The following is a 20,450-nucleotide window of genomic DNA, read 5'->3' as shown; positions in this document are numbered from 1 at the left end:
ACTCTCCAGGCCCTGGCTGAGCACAAGGCTGGCGTGGCAAAGTGTGACACAAACCTTGTCCATCGTCTGTCGCCTGTCAGATTATGTAACATATGCACACACACATGGATCTAGTATCCACTCCATACGGCCCGGGGACACACCGAGAGCAAACCGCTTTATCCCTTCCCAGCCGACGTTATCATCTGCTCGGAGAGGTGATTAATCTTTCTGCTTTGCGGCACTGGAAACATAAAAATAACGCCACACACACACACACACACACACACACACACACACACACACACACACACACACACACACACACCCTGATCCGCTACAATCACACCCACTCACCAGCCGCTCCCAGCAATCAAACGACCGGATATTACATACGAACACACTGGTACAGAATCCTTCTCTCTGTTCCGATCGACCTACATCGGTGCTGCCCGGGCTCCCCGGGTTGGTTGTGATGCCGGGAGGGAGTAGTGCACGGTGGACAACAGTGTCTTTTATTCCGCACAAGCTCCACTCATTAAAAGCAATTATCAACTTTTGCCATCGCACTTTTCCGACACTTTGGCTGACCCGGGGCCCGGGTGTGAGCGCAGTAGCGTGGGCCACACGCTAGCAGGCTATATTTCCTATTTATTTTTCACATTACACGGTCTGCTTTCAGGTTTTTTTTGTTTTCTTTTTGCACCTCGCCGGTTCATTTTTATTGAAAGCCATTTTAATCACGCAACCCTGTAATCATGGACACACCGGACGGCCAGTGTGCTATTTTATCTGTGTCACACTCACACACATATTTACTGCCTGCCCTTTTAGAGGTTGGACCATTATTACTGCACCGTGCGGTGTGTGCACTGTGTCGCACTAAAACCTCACTATTTATGATGCCCTCAGCCACCCTCAGGGCGTTTCCAACGAGCTGGGCACACAATTTAAGCTTTTAAATCGCGTAAACGTATGCACCAAAGCGTACCGGCTTTTCTTGCTCCAGAGGGTGTGTGTGTTGTTGTGATGGGCACTTTATCAACTAAAATGCAACCATTACACAATGCTGATCGGTTCCGGTGGAGTGCAGGAGAAAACAAAAAACGGGTCAATTTAAACTGTTTTTCCTTTTCTTTTTCCTCTCGGTGTGTGTAATAATCACAAGGATGCAGGAAGCAAATAAATAAAGAACGGACCAAACATGCACATCGAGTATCGGGAAACACTACCACACAGTAGCAGAATGACGTAGAGGACAAACCAGAGAACGCTACGCAGAAGGATGTTGCTGTTTACTCATCCATCGGTTTTTTGCGCCATCGCCGTCGTTCATTTTGCGTTACATTTTGCACACTACCACCCTGTGTATCTGTATGCGTGCATGGATGCATCGGCAGGATAACGAGAAAATCGGCTCATACGCGCCCTCGGCTCTGCCATTTTCCAGACAGAGATCTGATCCACGTCCGTGATAAAGCCTCCCCACGGCCAGTGAAAAGAGACTGCTCGGGGTGGGTGCTTACCAACAGAGAACCCACCGGTAGCCGCCGCCACAGAACCACCCGATCACACCCGAAAGCATCCGATATGATGATAAATGGTGGTAATAATTGGAAAATAAATGGGCTTTCCATTATGGTGGCCTGCGGGAGCGGCAACAAATTGGAATTATCCAATTGGAAGTTAATTTCCACATACACACACACACACATGCACACACACGCACACATACAAAAAATCGCCCTTATCGCTCCGTGGCCTGATTGTGGCTGGGTCAGCGAAGGATTGGCGCCGTAACGAAAACCTCTTGCAGCAGTGCTGCAGCGTTGAAGTCGGGCTGATATCCATTGGCGTAGGCTGAAGAGAAAGGAAGTAAAGCTGTTTTTTCTCTCTCTTAATTTTCCTTCATTCCTTTGTGTGTTACTGAAGTAGTGCGAGGCATGTAGGAAACAATTTGATTCACAATTTAAATGTTATTGCTTTTGGATGCTTTTTTTTTGGTCCCTACGCAGGAGAGAAGAAAGAATTCGATGAATTCAAGCATTCCTGAGAGAGCTTATTAACGACGAAAGTGAACATAATTATGGCCACCAATTCGGAGCGGTTTGGGGAATTGAATTTCAACAGCAAGAGGGGAATACATTGGAAACAAAAGATGGAATAATAAATCGTATGCACGTATGCACCCCCCCCCCCCCACCCCTTTAAACAACCCTCAAATAATTCCCCGCCCATAGAAAAATGCACTCACAATCCCCGGCGTAATGAGCCCACGTTTTTTTCTGTATTAAAAGTAGTACATAATTTCATCCACCCAAATAATACACCCCGGCTCGGAGTGCATGAGCAGAGGATCAATCGCAAAGCCACGTACTCACCTCCCGTTGCAATGAAGCAAAAATTAACCCGTTGTGGTGGTGTGCACTGTGCGAGAGCGATTGCGATAGTTTTTCAATTAAACTGGAGCCGGCAGTGGGTTGGAAGCGATACAGAGACCTGCATCGGACGGGTGCGACAGTTCGCCGGAAATGAGTGGCTACTCGCAAGGAAGAGGCAAAACAGGCTCAGGAAGAGTTTTTTTTTTTTTGTTGTTGGTGGGGAACTTGTTAAACCTCCATAAAAAGTTAGGAAAAAAGCGTAATGAATTCTTTTATACAGAGGCCAATGAGGCTTGTCCCTTTTTTGTTGCTGTTTGCCCAGAATCCGTCAAATGGGCATACGGCATAAAAAAACGAAACCCCATCCAACACATTGGCTGTGCTGGAGCGCCCTCGAAATGATCCACGGGCATCAGTGTTGTGTGCTGCACGGGAAGCGCGCTAAACTAAGAGCACTCTGCTCTGGGGAACGGCACTGCTCCATGGGCATAGCCAGAGATAGGAAAAGCCCCTAAGCAACAGTCCAGAACAACATGCTGCGTTGGGCTGCTCGAGAGGCTCGTAAATCACACAACGTCTTAACGATACTGGCTGGAAGCTGGTGCAGGAGAATGGTCAGGTTCGTCGTCTACGACGTTTGTTGCCTTCCCCGGTGGCAGTAGCCAACAAGTGTGCGCAGCCTAGACGGTAGCCTGTCGCCGCCCTGAGAGGCAGTAAAATAAAAGCCCAACACTAGCAGACAGCTGAAACCAGCTCGTGAAATGCCCCCGCCGCTCCCTTTGCTCGGCGAAACAGCGTGCAATTGAGCAAGTCTTTTCGCTTTAAAGCCACTTTATGTGTGTTGCTTGTTGGGCTGGTTTTATTTGAAAAACTTGGTGTTTTTCTTTGCAACCTTCTTGTTTGTTGCTTTTTATTCATTTAAATCTATTGCACGGCTTCTTCACCGGCTCACGTCCACCAATAAAACAGTATCGCAAACGGACGCTGTTAGCTTTTTAATCATTTCCATTAACTACTGGGCGTCTCCATCAATCGTACGATGCGCTACCCTGCCCGTTGAGGTAGAACTGCAAAAATCCCTTTACTTTCTGTTACGCTTTTATTTGCTTGTTGCATCCTTTCCCGGGATCGAAACGCAACGCAAGTGGACAAAACACGGCTTAACACTATTTCATTCGCAAGCAGTTCTGTGTAGTCACGCCGTGGTTGCGATACGGGCGAGAACATGCGACAAGGGTTTTTCATTCGATTTCAGCTCCTGCACAACCGATGTTCTTTCTTTCTTGCTGCTGCTGCTGCTGTTGTTGCTGGTACGATTTCCTCCGTTCGCCGTACTTTAGCAACACATCCACATCCGAAACCAGCAGCGGGAGCGTGTCCATTTGCTATTTCCCTTGTGCCCGCCAAGCCACTGCAGCGCTTCGCCCTTTTGGATGCCTTTTTTCTTCCTTGTTCCTGTTTCGTGGCTGTGTTTGTGGATTTTTCTATCATCTCATTCCGAATGTGCACTGTGCACTCACTTCCTGATACATCCTGGTACATCGACCGCATTGAGAATTGCAATGAGCTCTTGTCGGGGGATTTTGCTTCTTATTTGTATGTTTTTTGTCTCCCTTTTTCCCCGTTTATTTGTTTGCACACAGACTCATGATCGGACACAGTCAACAGTGAGAGGGAGTAGAAGAAAAAAGGAACAGCAAAATCAACCAATAACAACACAGCTGATGATAATGCTGATGATGATGATCATGCTGACGATGGGGCAGGGATTTCACTATCACAGCTTTCTCTCCTTCTGCTTTTCTGCGGGTGTCGCTAATCCCGGATAGTCTAGTCCATTCGCAGGGCAAAGACTGTTTTTCCTCGTGACACCACGAAGCCACGCGCACTGCATTCAACCTCAACGTGGTGAAGCATCCGGGGCGATCCGGCTGAGCGATGCACACTCTATAAATCCTCGAACCATGGGTGGAATATATTTCTTATGCTGTTTCTCGTGACACTCGACAATTTACGATAATTGCTAGTGAAGGCGCGTGCATAGTGTACAGTGCGGGAAGCAGGTTCGAGGACACTGGGTGTACTTATGCAGCTCTATTGAACAGGAGAAGGGCACAATAATTCGAATGGCCTGTTGCTGTGGTGGATAAAAATAAAAAAGGAAATAAACATTCTGCCCCACTGCTCCTTCTTCCAATTGCACTCGCTCCCGAGTAAAAATAATCCTTTTTAATATAGAAAAAAGAAGGTTCCGCTCCTCTTCAAACAGGAAACGACATGCTTGTGAACAATATACAAAAAAGAAGATAAAAGACAGGGGCAAAAGAAAGCAAGACGGGTCAGATTACGGTCACCAAACCCTAACAACAAATAGTGCCGCTACTGTCGCACTCGCACCATTTGTCGCGCCCAGTCATTCGATTACCCGTGCGCGCACTACTGTCCGGCGGAGTTATCGCCGTACAGCGGGGGAGCAAAAGAAGTACCAAAGGACACACGACGAGCGACGAGCGACGAGCACGAAATATTGCCATCCATTTTGCTCGAGTAACATTTTTATCATGTGGTACATAAATTTTCCTTCCTGTTGAAATTTCAAACCCGCCCGCCGCCGTCTCTGCCGCCGGAAACCTTTATCGCCCTGTTCCGTCCATGCCGGGCTTTTCCGGTACACCCCGTCCCATCACAGGGCGATGGGTGAAGCACGGTTAAAACAAAGTGGAAAATCGTGGGTCGCGGCAAAGGGCTGGGCATGAGTAAATCGACTATTCTTCATTGCTAGAAGTACCGCGATGAAAGGTTTTTTGTTTCCCCAATCGATGGTAATGTTTGAGCTGTGCATGTAAAATATGGAATGTATTGTGAGGATGGAGGCGTTAGAAAGGCGCGACAGGGGTCGCTCACAATCCGTTGCAAGCGATTGACGAATTTTTTTCCATTATTCAAATAGATGGAGAAAGTATTTGAAACCCTTAGCTTTGTTGTCATGGCTTTTGCTTTAGATTTAGTCGGGAAGCGGTTGGTGGAAACAAATGCTTAGCAAACTATGGCAAACAATTAGAACATTCTGCAGATCTGGTTACTGAACAGAACTTTATTCAATTGTCAACAATTATGAATTCAATTCAATTGAGTCATTATTATGAAATAGCTCTTGAGAATCAAATTAAAACGCAAAAAAAATGCTTCTGATTAAGTCAATTCTGTAATGCAAAATGCATAAATTCCCGAGTTTTTATGGTCAGGATAATGACTAAAAATACTAAATACTCCTAAATGTATGCAATATTGTCTCCCAACAACCTTGTTGGAATTACTTTAATGTTAATAATCACCGAATCTAACGATTGCTTCTATTAAATATGTTGTTTTTGTATTTCTGATAAACATTACAATTATCTTTATAACAGCGTTGTTATGATTGCGTACCGAAGTTGTGCAGAAGAGAAGGCAAAAAGCCTCCAACAATCATATACAAATGCACAAAAAACACAACGAAATAAGTGAATATTGTTATGCGAAATGCATCACTTTAGGAGTCTGAAGCTAGCGGTGAAAGAAAAACTCCTAAATGTATGCAATTTTGTTTATTAAAATTAATGGTGAATCTTATGAGGTCCTTATTTTCACCTCGACTATGCAACATTTTGATTGAAAACAGCTTGAATTTAAGCGTAATGAGATTGCAGCAACTTTATTTAAATTAAACGTGCTGTGTGAAAAGCTAACGAACAATGTTTTCAGCACGTTAAACCTTACTGTACCGCGTAGGTCAGTACGAACACTGCACAAACCACACCCATTACCTATTCTCACCTGCACCCGTACCATTGCTCATTGCGGAGTATTTCAGTACAATGCAAACACACAAAAAAACTCCGGACTCCAACCACAAGAATATTAACCGTACACCGAACGAAGAAAACCGTGCTCCATCCGCGGGGCCGCTGCAAGCCGCGCGGTGAAATAGTTTTCCGGTACGAATTTTAAAATATTAACCAACCAACCACTGTCACCTACAGTGAATCCATCATATTTAAATGAATTCCGGCCCCTGTCTGCTTGCCCTCGCACCTTTTTGTCCCTTCCACTGCGACCACAGGAGTTTAGCTGTGGTTGTTTCTCGCGTGCTGCCCTTTCGCGAACTGGGGCTCGCGGCACGAATGTTCGAAAAATGGGATGAGTTTTTCTCCTCTCTTCCCCGTTCTGCCCGACTGTAAAAGTTTCCGGCACGGGGGCCGTTTCTTCGCATTTGACTTTACCCTCTCCCGCAGTGCAAAAAACGTTGCACATTTTAGCAAACGGGTGCTGTAGGATCTTTTTTGCCTTTTTATAATGATGCACGGACCGCTTTTGTCCACGGGAAGCGGCAAGCATTTTCTGCCCGTTTGGCAGGGCCAAAGTTCACAAACAACGCACACACACACACACACACACACATAGCAACAGCACAGAAAAAGGCCACTGTCCATTATGTAAAAACCACAATAGGGTGCACGCGGACCGCTGCACACGCGGCTGCATTGTTACGCAGGAAGCGAACCACTGTGCACACTGTGCGGCTGGTTGTGTAGGGGATGTCACGGAAAACAAAACACATAATAACGTCACACGAGCTTTTCTTTTGCCTGTCCACAGTGCCCCCTCCTCTCAACGGTGCATTCCATTCGGCGCCGAATAGAGCAGTACACTCTCCAAATATGAAACCCGAGAGTGCGGCGTCCGGAAAAGAAGAAAAAAAAAAATGCTTCCAAAAAAGAAGCGATTGGGAGGTGTTTTTTTCTTTCTTCCTCGCCTTTAGAATGCTGCATGACTGCCGCGAAGTCACCAAGTCGTCCGGCAACGGTGCTTGGTGCATGGTAGCAAGCAAATCGGCAACAGGAAACGCTCCAAAGCTCAGGAAGGCGTCCGCATCTAGCCGAGAACAGACAGGATAGCGTTCGGACAGGATGGGACAAAATGGAATATCCTTTCGGGGCAGGTTCGTTTCCTGCGAAGGAGCGAAGAAGTCTGTGTGCCTGCCGATGCCTGCCGTTCCGTTCAACTTCCGGCGAAGCTGAAGTCACAAAGACCACTAGCGTCGCCTAACCCTAACCCTCTTCTAGCGTGTGCGTCAAGCGGGTTTGCTGGAAGAGTAATAAGCTGTGTACCGCCTGCCGCATGCCTGGACACGTATGGAAGCAGGTATTTATTTGTCTCGAGCAGGAGTTTCCCGATGCACACACAGGCGACGAACAACAGTTTTGGCGTCGTTTTCCACCCACCCAAAGGTACCACCCAGCACCAGGTAATTTGAGCATCCCCAATCTCGCTGTGTGCTGGGCGAATTGCTCCAACTCTTTTCATTGCTGGCTCTGTTACTGCAGCTTTGCCGTGGGAAAGGGAGTTGTTTTTTGTCTTCACTCCCAGCCACCCAGCGGTGGGATTGCAGGTATGGCCCGCTTCTGAGCCACTTTCCAGTGCTGCAATCTTTGCACCAGACTCTTTTGCGACCGTTTTTTTTTGTGTGTGTGCTTCTTACAGCCCCAAAAGACCTCCAGCGACCTCCAGCGGGGTACAATGAAGTCTAAAACATTGGAACCGAGTGTTTGAGGGTTTTTTTTTCTTTTCGTTTGGCAGGGAATAAGGCACGAACCTCTGGAGCTTGGCGTTCAACACTTTCCGCAGGAAGTTTGTACCTTTTTGCCTGTTGTTGCTGCTGCTGCTGTTTTCGTCTCATACAGCCTCTCTCTCTCCAAGGAGGAGGACCAGAAATTTATCGCTCTTTTGTGGTTCTCTGGTGGTTTTTACGATGCCTTTCTCCTGCATGCACCAACTAGCAGCGTCACCTGGTTGGGTGTGTGGGAGCCACAACGAACACAAAGCGACACAAAACTCGTGGGCGCACCCACCAACACAGTTGCTGTACTTTTTTCGGGGGTTTGGGAAAGCGTAAACGATCCACGAAACCCTCTGCAGACAGCACAGAGGCAGCACAAAAACTACAACCAGCGACCAGATTTCCGGAGTTTAGCTTTCCCGTTCCAACTAAAAGCGCAGCTTTCTTCCCCATTCAAGTGGCGAGGAGGTAGAAAGGAAGCGATTCAGCCAAGACGCCCGGCAACACCTGCAACGCGGTGCCTGGGGTTTTATTTTCTCGCGAAATTGTCCACAACTTCTCACAAGTCGTTCGGCTAGAAGTCATTGTTTGCTGTGAAAAAGGACACCGTATTTTGGTTTTGTTTCATAAGGTTTTGGTTTTGTGCACACACACATTCTCACAGGTCTAGAGACGAGGCGTTTTGTTGCAGCAAATGCCACCTGCCACTGTTGCACTGCACCGTTACGCTACCCCTTTCTGTGGGGTTTGCACCAAATTCCCACCAAACGCCGGCACAGATTGCGCCCAACCCGCGCGCTTTTTTATAATTATTGCTGCCCTCAAACTCCGTCATTAACATTTTGCCTGCCCGGACAATATTCTGCCGAAAAACACCTTTTTTCCCCGAGCACAGCCGACGCGTGTTTAGCGAGCAATTACTCAAAGATTAAAGCGCCGGACAGGTGTGAAAGTGTTAGTCCACTTTCGTGGAACCGCTCGAGGAGCCGTTGGGGTGGTCGCAACCGCTGTTTGTTCTTTTGACCACTTGATTCTGGAAAGCAAACAAAGCTGCAACAAAAAACAAAAAAGCAGATGTAAAATGGGCTCTCGCTCGGAAGAAGTTTCACGCCCCGCGCACAGCTTGTTATGAAGATTTTAACCATTCTAAACAGCCTCCGCTCCGTTGAAAGTAAGGGCAAGCAGACACAAACAAAAAAACACACGCACACACCCAGAAAACGGTTATCCACCTTATTGCGCGCGGAAGTTTGTGAACGCTAGTTTTTCCTTGTTTTTCGCCACTTTTTCCCGCAAATAAGATCCATTTTGCTGCGGATTTTATCGGTGGTGCAGAGAAGTAGCAACAACAACAAAAAAAACAACCTCCATCCGCCAGCTGGGCCGGAAGTGGGAAAATCGGTCTATAAATATTTCCCAGAAAGCGAGCATAGTGAGGGAAGGACAAGGAAAGTTTTCGGCAGAAACCAATTTTCAGCTACAAAGCCCGGTCAGGGCTCCGTCCCTGTTGCCGAATGGCTGTACGAACAACAAACGGATGCTCTACACCATTCTACCTCGGACTGGGCCCAACTCCAAGTCCAAGAAAAGACCAATTCCATTCAGGCTTAAACGAACCGCATTGAAGCAGGCCAAACATTTTGTTTAACCAGGCATTTTGGGAACCGTTGGGAACAATGAAGTAGAAAGAGCGAACAAAATCAACAACAACATCCAGTGGATGATTCGTAATGGACCAACCTTTGCGAACGGCATCAAGCATTTCTAGGGAAACGATTTTCTGCTCCGGCGTGCGTAAGCGTATAAAGAATAGAAGCACGACCACGGCATTCCTCCCCAAATTCCTGCCCAGTCATGGTTGGATTGATTTTCCGTTTCGAATATTGATCGTTTCGCTAGCAAAACCTGTCCGTACTGTCCTTCGTCCTTAGAACTGTTGCCTTAATGAGCACATTAAGTTTTGCACACTGCCTACATTTAGGCGCCGTTCCGAAAACCATTCTGCTTGTAAAATTTGATCCACAGCTTCGTTGTGATGCTCCACGACCAGCGCACTTAAGACACTACTCTCTCTACCGATGCTTATCCTTGCAATTCGCCCACCGGTATCGTTATCATTCGCAAAAGCCCCTGCAAATCCACGCCCCTGAACCAGCGCGATGCGAATCAACAGGACAGGAAAGTTGTTATTTATTTATATCATTTCACGGTGTGTTTGTCACCCACTCGGAGCACGCGGAAGTGGGCGCCGCTTCGTGACGTTTCACTTTATCTTGCCGCTCAAATCAACCCGCTCCGTTGTGTGGTAGCTTCTGTTAAGCTCTCAGGTGCTCTTATCCGTCCAAAAATCAGCGCTCTCGAGCAGGCTGCGGATCCCGTTGCAGCGTGAACAAAGTGCGCGAGACTACACCGGTAAGAGGTAAAAGCACACTTTAGCAAGCTTCTTGATATATTCCCGGTGGCAACAAGACATTCGTCTTCATTTTCGGGGCCGCACAAACGCCACAACAAAACACATGCTTCCCGAGCATACGGGGCTGCTGCGTACGGGGGTATGGAATTTAAAATGAACCCGTACGCCGCAGCACAGAGGATGTAGCTCAACGGCACCCCGATCCTGTTGTTGTGGTTTTTTGTGCTTGAAACAAGCTCGTGCGAGACACACGACAACTCCCCGGGAGGAATTGCCACCAGCAACGGGGCGACGCGTATTTTGCGTGTAGAGATAGAGTGTATCAACCCGAGCCTGTATGGTTTCTACGGGTTCATGGTGACCCTTTTTTTTACACATCGTGCTTGCCTTTTTCCCAGAACGGAAAGTGAAGAAGCCTGCCCGCCCTGTGGATGTGTTGCTGTAAAGATAAATATTTTGAATTTTTAATTACATTCCACAGCACTCACGGCTTCTCAGTGAAGGATGTTTCAAGGGTTTTATTCAACAAAAAAAAACAACCTGACACAGATCCACAAGATGATACATTTTCAGTGTGAAGTGGCTGCCCTTGTTTGCCACAAATTGCTCCCCCATTTAAAGCTGTGTTTTGCAACCGGTCCAGATCTGAAATTAACACACCGGTAGTGTTTATTTTAGTGATAACGATGCGTTAAGCGTTCGTCGCCTGCTGCTGTTTTGTGGCACATCTTCATCTTCACTGTACTCACCAGATAGGCAAGTGTGATAAAAATAGTAAACAGACGAAAAATGGCCTCCAAAGGTCTAACTTCATTCTACCGTACACGCGGATGAGCGTTATCGAAAGTTACAAGTAATATTTTACATCCGAGCTATTTACATCCCATTTAATGGGGCACCCTAGTTACCGGTGGTTGTAGTACCACAATGCGCCACCACTACTAGCAGTAAAACATGAATTGCCTTTGGTTTTACGAACCCCGTAAGTTCCGATCCTGCTTAATGTATCGTAAAAAAACTACATCTTTTTTGTTGCTGTTGTCGTTGTTACTGATTACTGCCGGGCAAAGGGCGGTCCATCATAATGATGCTGGAAATATGAAGCCAAACCATAAAGAATGCGAAGCTGAAGTTTATATGTTATATTCACTCCCGCCTCACTCATCGCACAAACAGGGAGCGCTGATGGAAGCGGTTGGCCCACCGCTCGGTTTAGTCGGTTAAATGAGCCTGAAACGCTATTGACATACCTGTGCCCATACCTTAAGCTCATTAGAGTTAATCATGTTTATAATGGCGCGCTTTTATGTTATAGAATCGGTGTTGTTCGCGGGTAGGGTTTTGCGAGCGTAACTCCCGTTTGGTAACCCGTTTGGTTTCAGTTTATAGTGTATCATGTTTTTCGAGCGGCAGGGGGGAATTGCTTTTGTACGGTTGTACAAGAAGGCGATAAAAAATGGATTTTGCACAGGATGCTTGATTTTGAGTTTCTTTAAAGCTGAAGTAATGCAGATTACATACTTTTAGGCGACAGTTGCACTTTGCTATCATAAACGCCTAAAGTTATACACACTGCATGCAAAAATACGCTTGTTGCTACGCTTCGAACCGCTCAACAGACCTTTTTTTTATGTTTTATTCATTAATGTGTGTGTTGTGCCTATTAATTCATGTGGCCGACCTTTCTCAGCTTTAATTTCACTTTTTTGTGTCCCGAGCAACAGCGAGAAAGTATCACCCAACGGTATCACGAAGAAGGTAAACCACCCTGGTGGCCTGGAAAAACGATCTGGTCGTCATTTAATGGGCAAGTAAAGGCGCGCTCCATCTTCCGTGCATACCAATGAGCGGCCTAGAAATGAATCGAACAGCCAAACCATCACCACCACCACTAAGGTCCAAAGGAAAAACATCCACCAAAGAGCCGAAGATAAAGAAAGTCGTTCTACTTTGCCCATTCGCGTGCCGATTGCAAATGGCACGTTTTCAATTAATATCCAATCGATACGATCGATCGCGAAGGTAAGCGTAACTTTTGGGAAGGAGATGGGGCTCTTCAAAAGGCTTTAGGTCATAGCTTCCGAGCTAGGGCAATGTGCCATAGTAACGGTGGAATGTTGGGTAATGTGTCTGGCAATTCTTAAGCGTGTGGCTAAGAAGTAATCCAAAGGTTATGCATCAACAACCGTACTTCTTTAAGGGCACTTACAGAATAGAGCAGCAGCAGTAAGTAGATTCTCCATGAGACTCTAGCGATTCTACGAGGAGAGTATTTGATGTACAAAAATCAATACATTTACGGTCTAAAATTAAACGACACACAACTATCTTGGGATGTGAATTTTGTGAAGTATTCGACTTAAACACTTACTCTACACGAAGAAGATGCCCTTATTTAGAACAACAAAAAAAACTTTCCTAGACATTTTTATTCCTTCATCGATTCTCATCCCCTAATCCTGCTCAAACCTGAAACGGAAACTTCGCTTCAAACAACTCTATAAATGCAAACAAACGGCATCATCGGCTCAGCCACACATAGATCCCAAAGAACCGAAGAAATTGAGTCCTACCCTTAGCCATTGCGTGCGCGCCCCCCTGCACACGGTTTAAAGCCACGGGAGGGTGAAAATCTCAGAACTCACAGGCGTACAGGAAATTAAATTTCTGTTATATCATTTCATCGCTCCCTTCCCTTCGACGAATCAAATGAAGCGATACCGTAAAAGCGCGCCCGAAGGGTGTCCGCTGCAGCAACGATGGCAACGATTCGTTCCGCAGGGTTCGCGCTGCCTGCGTGCGTCCTTCGAACGCGTGCGTCCACGAGCCAGCGAAAGCGAGAGAGGAGGCGTGTAAAAATATTATTGCTCACAACACACCGGCATCGCCCGCCCATTCTTCCCGTTCCAATTTCACGGCAGGAAGTGGCGAGAGTGTCTTGGTGGGCTTATTAAAAGAATCGCACCACCCCGCCAGTTTCCTATTTGACACGCTGGGAGGTTTTGCTTTAAATTTGTAGCCCTCACAAGCGAACAGGCAATGTTAAAGTGGGGGCCGGTCTCATAATCGCTTCCAGCAGCAAGTTCCGCCGTTCCCGTTGCCTAGGGACAGTGGGAGTAAAGGATAATGATGGAACAGATGCGCACGTTTGGGCTATGGGAACTGTGGAATGTTACGCTTCAGAACTAATTCCATTCCAAGCCTGAAGAAACACTTGCCCATTGATTAGACGTATCCTTTTTTTAGTTTCTTATCGGGGTGGGCGAGAACGGTTCAAAAGAAAACCTCAACGATGAGCGTTTTGAAAAGGGGTGATAGTATTCAAATTAGATTTATTCGATACGCTTCAATTTGGTTCGTTTGAAAACTTGTTTTTTTTCTTTTCTTGCAAATTTAAAAATATCTTCCCATTGAATTTATTATCCCTATCCCCCATAAATTGCCACAAAGTCATATTTCTTCTTCCGCATCCCCCTTTGAAATGTAATCCCCATCAGGCCGTGGGGTGTTGGGAAAGCAAACTTACATCAGATAAGCTTCGGCTGACAAATAACACTTGCGCCACATTCTTTCGCATTAACACTCTGCATGAAGCGGTCGACACTCGCTGGTGTGCACCTTTAATGTGTAAACAGAATAAAACCACACACACACACACACACGCTCGCTCTGCCACACACACACGCTCACGATTACACTAAAATGCTTATCACGGCACCGTGGTGGCGACTGTGCATGTGTTTACAAATAATTCAATCACACTTTTGCCGGCTTATCGAAGCATTTCGCTGCAAAAATAAACATTTTTCAAAACGGATTAAATTAGCATTTTAGAGAGAGAGAGAGAGAAAGAGGCACTTTGAAGAAATTTTCATCACAAAACCACCAAAACACACACGCGCCCGTACACTAAGTGGAGGCTCCCTTTTTCTGAAAGGCTCAAGGATCAAGCAAACTTTCCACTAGCACCACCCGTCACAGCACTCCACCAACATTCGTTGTGGCTTGTACGCACTCATCACGGTGTGTTTGTGTGTGTGTGTGTGTCGCGATCAAGGCGATGGCAGCACAAAGACGGCTTTGATTAATTTCTGCTGGTTAACCACAACAAACGCGTGGCAAGGACCTGCTGCTTTCCATTTGCCATTTCTCAACCCATTTGCTCGAACGTCAAACTTCGTCGTCGCCTTGATGAGGTTTGAGGCCTCAGCGTGTTTTATTTTTCCCTCTTTTCCCCCTTTAATGCTAAGAATGGCGAGGCTTTAATTACACCAGGGTGTATACCCGCCTTGTGTCGGTTTCGTGTGCGAAAAGCGAGCGGACTCCTGTGCGCTGCACCGTTAAATTGCAGAGTTTTAAAATCGCACCTCACACGTAACAGCTAAACATGATTCCCGCAGTAGGGCTCGCTGGTGGCACAGTCTTTCGACCGGTTTTCACTTTAATGCACGCAATGCACACGTCATTTCCTTACCAAGTAGCGGGTTGCGTACGAAAAAAAAAACAACACTGGAAAGGCTGCTTGCAACCACAACCACTTCCCACACGAATGTGTGTTATTTTCCTTTCGCTTTGTTTTGTATTTTTTCCTTCTTTAATTTTCCTCACACACAAACGCGCATATTTGTGTAAACCACCACTTCGCCGATGACGAAAGTGAGATTTCTGCCCGTTACGCGACCGACACGACCGACCAAACGACACCAACAAGCGGTCTGGTAGCAAGCGACGCGCACGACCGGATACCCACTGCAAGACTGACTGCCAGAACGTGAGCGGTGGATTGATAATTTCGTCCGATTTTTCATCGGCCGCCTGCTGCTGCTGCTACTACTGCTCGGATCGGTTTTCGCCGCCGTATGCCTGCTCAGCTCGCACGAGTGAATTTTCTCCGCCACTCGAGAGGAAATTGTAGCAGGGACGCGCAAGAGGGTGATCGAAGGAAAACCGATGCACGTCCATCGGCCGTGAATAGAGCAGAGCGCGAGCGAGCGAAAGACGCGTGCGAGAGAGCGTTTGAACACTTTTCGGAAAATTGCATTCTCGCTCTCTCGCGCTGCTCGCTCTGGTTCCGGGTTTTCGTTCCGGAAAGAAAGGCGAGCGAACATGTAAACACCACTCAGCGCACAGACCACTCACAAGGTGCACGATGCTTTAGGTTGAGCGAGAAGCGACACAACAGCACACAACAACAGCAAACAACCTTAAAGGTAGGAAGCAGACCGAGGCTCACCTTTTCACTGGACGGGGTTTTCCCAGCCCATCCAGACTCGTCATCACTTTCGCAGCACGGCGCAAACTTTGCGTTTAACCTGTATGCGCCTAAATGCACGCACGCCTGCCTATCACCGATCGATTAATAGGCTCGTGTTAGGTAGGCATTGAAACGAAAATCACTTCCTTGATATCACAAACGCGAAAAACGCGTACCATCCCGGTCCCGAACCGGCGGCCGTCATCCGTACGGGTTAGAAATTTCGACTCGACTCGGGCAATCGAATCCCGAAAGGCTCGCTCCAAGCGGACTGCCAGGACGAGGCGATGTGTGCTTTCCACAATACAGAGGGCACTCACTCTCCTTAGTAAGTAGTGTTCTCTCTCTTTCTCTTTGTACTGTCAAACTCCCTCGCTCTCTCTCTTTAGTGAGAGTTTTGCTCTGTCTCACACACATACACCTACAGCAGTGTGTTTTGTTGATGTTCAGGATGCGATTTTTTTTCTTCTAGCACAAACGCACCGTCGGGAAACGTCAAAACGGTCTAGCAGCCGCTGGAGGAATTGTTTTCCCGCCGGTGCGCATGCGCCCGGAAAACTCTGCTGCTGCTTTTGCTGTAAATGTCAGTTCCATTTGAGTTTGGGAAGTCGATACGGCGCGGGTTTTGCTTGCTTTTGCCGGGTTTTGGAAGGCTGCTCGACTGCTCGAATCAAGCCTTTCCCAGGACGACTGCATTGAGGAAGATCCCTAATACACGATTTCTTTAACGGTCCGTCAGCGCGTGTTCGTTGCTGTTTTTTGTGATTTTTTCCAATATTCTCCCACAAACACTTGCAATAACAAATGCAACCCTTTTTGCTTCTTTTCGAGTGCAAAATCGGTTCAAAAGTAAATCGAACTTTTACACACACAAAACATCTTACTTACAAAACTTCACACCACAAACTGCAGCAGCAAAGCTGGCAGCGTGGTAAAGTTTCACTCGACAAAAGTTACCCTTTCCCACACCAAACAACTACAAAAAAAAACTCCTTCTGGTACGGGTTATCCCCCTTCCTCGCTCTCTTTAGCCCAACCGATTGAAATGTCGACAAAGTAATCTCGCGTACAGCACGCATCATTAAAAAGTAATTCATCACCAAAAATACTTTCAACCTTCGGAGCCGAATGTTGCCCGCGTTGCCCGGAAAAATCACGGCAGGCAGGCAGGCAGGCAACCGACACAGGACACGAGAGAAAAATGACAAACTTTCCAACCTCGAAAGTCCTGGTTGGATTGTGGGTGGGTGTGTGTGTGTGATACGCGGACAGCGACAAACGGTGAACAGTTTTCCTCCGGGGTTTTTTTTCTCTCTCTCCTTATTTTCGTGTTGTCCTTTCACCAAAAAGCCACTGCGTGTGTGTGTGGTTTGGCTCGATTTTTGGTACTCCTTCCACTCTGCTTGTACCGTAACCTCAAATGTGGCCTTTTACAGTTTACTTCTTCGCCTGCCATTTTCCCTCCCCGTTTGCCGCGTTACAACGGTTCTGTGACGAAATGTGTGTCCCGCTTATAACGGTTGCCTTCGTTCTTTCTTTTCTTTCTCGTTGCACCACCGTCACTGGACAGGAAAAACTTTAAATAAGATAACATAACTTCCACCTTCATTTTCTGCATTGGGACAGTAACAAGAGCTGGGGAGAGTGTGGTAGAGCAATCGCTTCAAATCAACTCCCAATCTTCAGCCCGAACGGCACAAGCTGGGTAGAAAATCATAACAGCCCAACACACAGCGAAAACACACAAAAAAGAGAGCACACAGAAATCACTCGTTTGCTGATGGGCAAAGTTTAGCCGGTTCAATCCCGCAGTCGGTAGAATCGGCATCATCAATAAGGTGGCAAAAAGGTGCCAACCTCTTTGCAGCGTACCGATGGCAAATCGATTGCTTTGGCAAAGGTTTGTGCTGCGTGTTCCTGGTAAAAACCCAATTCAAATCATTCGCTTGTTACGTGTGCGAAATACGCTTTCCTTCGCTGTGTTTAGCCGACTGGCAGTATAATTTATTAATGTAAATGTCGAATGTGAGCTAATTCAAATCCAGCCCTCCTTCGTGTCGTTCGTCTCTCTAACGCAACTGTTTAAATTTTGCAATTAAAAACAAACGGATCTGCTCTGCTCTGTGCCCCTTCGCGCTTTGTTTAAATACTTTTTACGTATTCATCGTACGCATACGCTTCCTGCTAACCACATAAATTGAACAAAGAGACAGAGAAAGAGAGGCAGAGAACGAGAGCAGTGAAAAAAGCAAACAAATCGGTCCGCTAATTTTTGGATCACTTCCGAATTTAATTGCTTGTCAATTGATGTTATTGCGAGTCCACCCTTTTCACTCCCGATTTCGCATTTGATGCTTTTTACTATTTAATACGATTTCACCGTACCAGGACACACCATAACACACAGCCAACCAATAGAATGGGCATGCATTTGGGGGTTCGCCCTTAAAATTAGCCAAAAAACCCTATGTGCGTTTGACCAACGCGATGCTCTATTTAGCAACCGGAGGACTCAACCGAGCACCGTCAAAACCCTTGCCCTTTCCTCGTTCATTGAGCTTCGAATCCCCTATTGCGCCAGGAACGGTCATTTCATCCTGTCGAACGATACATCCGCCCCGCTCTTTTTTTGCACCCAATTTACCTGACGCCATCAGGCGCCAACCGGACGCCAACCGTGCCAACCGTGAAACAATGGGCATGAAATTAAAATTCATTATAAATTAACACCACACTGCCCTGGGTCCAGCGGGCACCGACCTTTCCAAACTGAGCCAGCAAACGTATGACCTGTCGCAGGACTTATTGTACGGTTGAAAATGGGGTGGTGGGAAATCAGCCTACCCCAGTGATCACTACCGCCACGGTTCACGATTCGTCTGATGAAGCTCCGTCCACAGTTGACTGTGTCCAGTGTTCGTTTTTTGCAAGCCCAATAAAGCCACTTAGCTGGTGGGCGTATTTCGACGACCCCCACGATCGGCTGATGCACACGCACCGGCTGACAGGTGCTTTCTTAATGACAATTATTATTAATTTTATTTCGTACTGCCGTGGAACGGCGAAGTAGAAAACAGGAACACGCATGCACTTGCCCGCGACGTCCGACTTTTGATTGAGTGGTGAATAATTTGTAGCCATTTTGTATATTGATAGGCAATTTTGTGTGGGTTATGAGATCGCATTTGTGCTGCTCTTCCGTTTGAGAGAATTATTAGATTGAGGATTAAATTCAATTAGGATACAGTTGAGGTGGAAAATATGCTCTCCAATGTACGTCGAAAGGATATTGGGTAATTGTTTATATTCGAATTTAATTCATATGATGCTTGAGTCCTGAATAGTTCAGTTGGTAAGTATAAAGTCTTGTAACTAACAGGTTGTATATCAAAACCTCGTTCGGACACGTTTCTTACATGAAAATCTGATATGCCTCAAGCTTTTTCTGGAATCCTTGTTCTTGAAGCATAAGTGTTTGTGACACTAAAATTGTTTTCTTTCCCTTTCGTTCTTTGTATTTCTCTTCTATGCTTCTTTTTCTTTCTCATTTTTATAACATTTAATGCAATTGTTACGCGTACTTTTACCCAAACCGTAGCTTACTACTTTAATAAAATATTCTTGCGTGGACAGCACTTTCCACGAATACCCCTATTAAGATGATTTACTCGTCGAATCCCACCCTAACCGTGCGTACAGTCACACCCTTCACACGCTTTTTCAACCCACAAGCCAATGTTCAATTATTTTTATTACACCGCCCAAACGCCCGTCGTCCCCTACGGCCATATAATGGTAATAGAATCAATTCTACACAACTGGCCGTCGACTTTCTTGCTTTCTCATAACGATGTTGGATTATTTATTTGCTATCACCTACCGCTTGCTGTTAATGTACAGCATCGACCACCAAGTCACCGGGCTTGTTCCAAGGGCACAGGCGGGAAGCGGCGAAGCAATGTTATTAATTTCAACGGAAGTTTCAATAACACACAGCCGCCGGACCGCGTACCAAGAAGGCCAAACCCCGGAGGTCTACCGGGAATTGGATGCCACAGTTCCTAATCAACCGCTGTGGAATTGCGGGTAACTGGGTATCGATACTTTTTTTTATCCTTTCTTGCTCCATTCGTTGCTTGAAAATTGTGACATTTCGGTACGGTTAGATGCAGGTGACCGGTAGATAATAAGCACAGTGAACAGGAAAGTGCCTCAAGCCCTTACGGGTGATGAATTTTTAATTGCTATTGTTTCATACTCCCACCCGCTCACATACATTCTTGTGGTTTTTGTGATTTTTGTTTTGCTTCCCAAACCCAAACATTATATCACACGAGCGTGTATGATGTTGACGGGAAACACTCGATTTTTGAGGGTTTTTTTTACGCAAAGTTCGAGTTCAATCGCAATGGCTACCGACGGCCCTGACTGTGTGTGTGAGCAACCTTCCAAAAAAACAGGTCCATCACGAACAGACAAGCTGCGCTCGTGCGTACTACGCTACGCCATGTCGATGTCGATGAAGCTGCAAGCCGGTTGCTGCGTACATCCTTCTTCGGCAAAGCGTTTTCTCCCTTTCAGCGACCCTTTTTTTGGGCCTTGTTGCCAGAAGTTTGATGGTTTTGTGAATAATGCAGCATGTAGAGGTGAGCTAAAGGAGCACCAACATCAACCGAAAACAAAAAGTTGGCTGGATTTTGCTACACCAACGACCTAACCCGGGTGGAAAAGCTGAAACTCAAGTAGTCGGCCTCCGTAGCCGTGGTGCGTCAGGTTTTTTTTTTTCAACTGTTCGGTAGTGCAAAGCTTAGAACTATGAAACTT

General features: G+C 46.5%; 1 protein-coding gene across 11 annotated transcripts in view; it reads right to left on the bottom strand.

Moving 5' to 3' along the window:
- Nucleotides 1-20,450, bottom strand: part of LOC121597432 (CUGBP Elav-like family member 2) — a 284,267-nt gene that overhangs the window by 249,356 nt on the left and 14,461 nt on the right. The window contains exons 1-2 of one of the 11 annotated variants that reach the window (XM_041923174.1): nt 15,606-15,831; nt 13,899-14,160 (exon numbers count right to left, since the gene is read on the bottom strand). The exons of 7 other annotated variants lie outside the window; for them this stretch is intronic. The gene's annotated coding sequence lies outside the window, so the exon portion shown is untranslated. Of the gene's footprint in view, nt 1-13,898; nt 14,161-14,846; nt 15,200-15,605; nt 15,832-20,450 lie in introns of those variants that run through there. 3 more of the 11 variants (XM_041923175.1, XM_041923172.1, XM_041923180.1) reach the window with 3 other exon arrangements.

The sequence above is a fragment of the Anopheles merus genome, chromosome 3R (assembly GCF_017562075.2).
Source record: "Anopheles merus strain MAF chromosome 3R, AmerM5.1, whole genome shotgun sequence".
Lineage (NCBI taxonomy): Eukaryota > Metazoa > Arthropoda > Insecta > Diptera > Culicidae > Anopheles > Anopheles merus.
The sequence above is the reverse complement of the archived record's forward strand: the minus strand, read 5'-3'. Positions and strand labels throughout refer to the sequence as shown.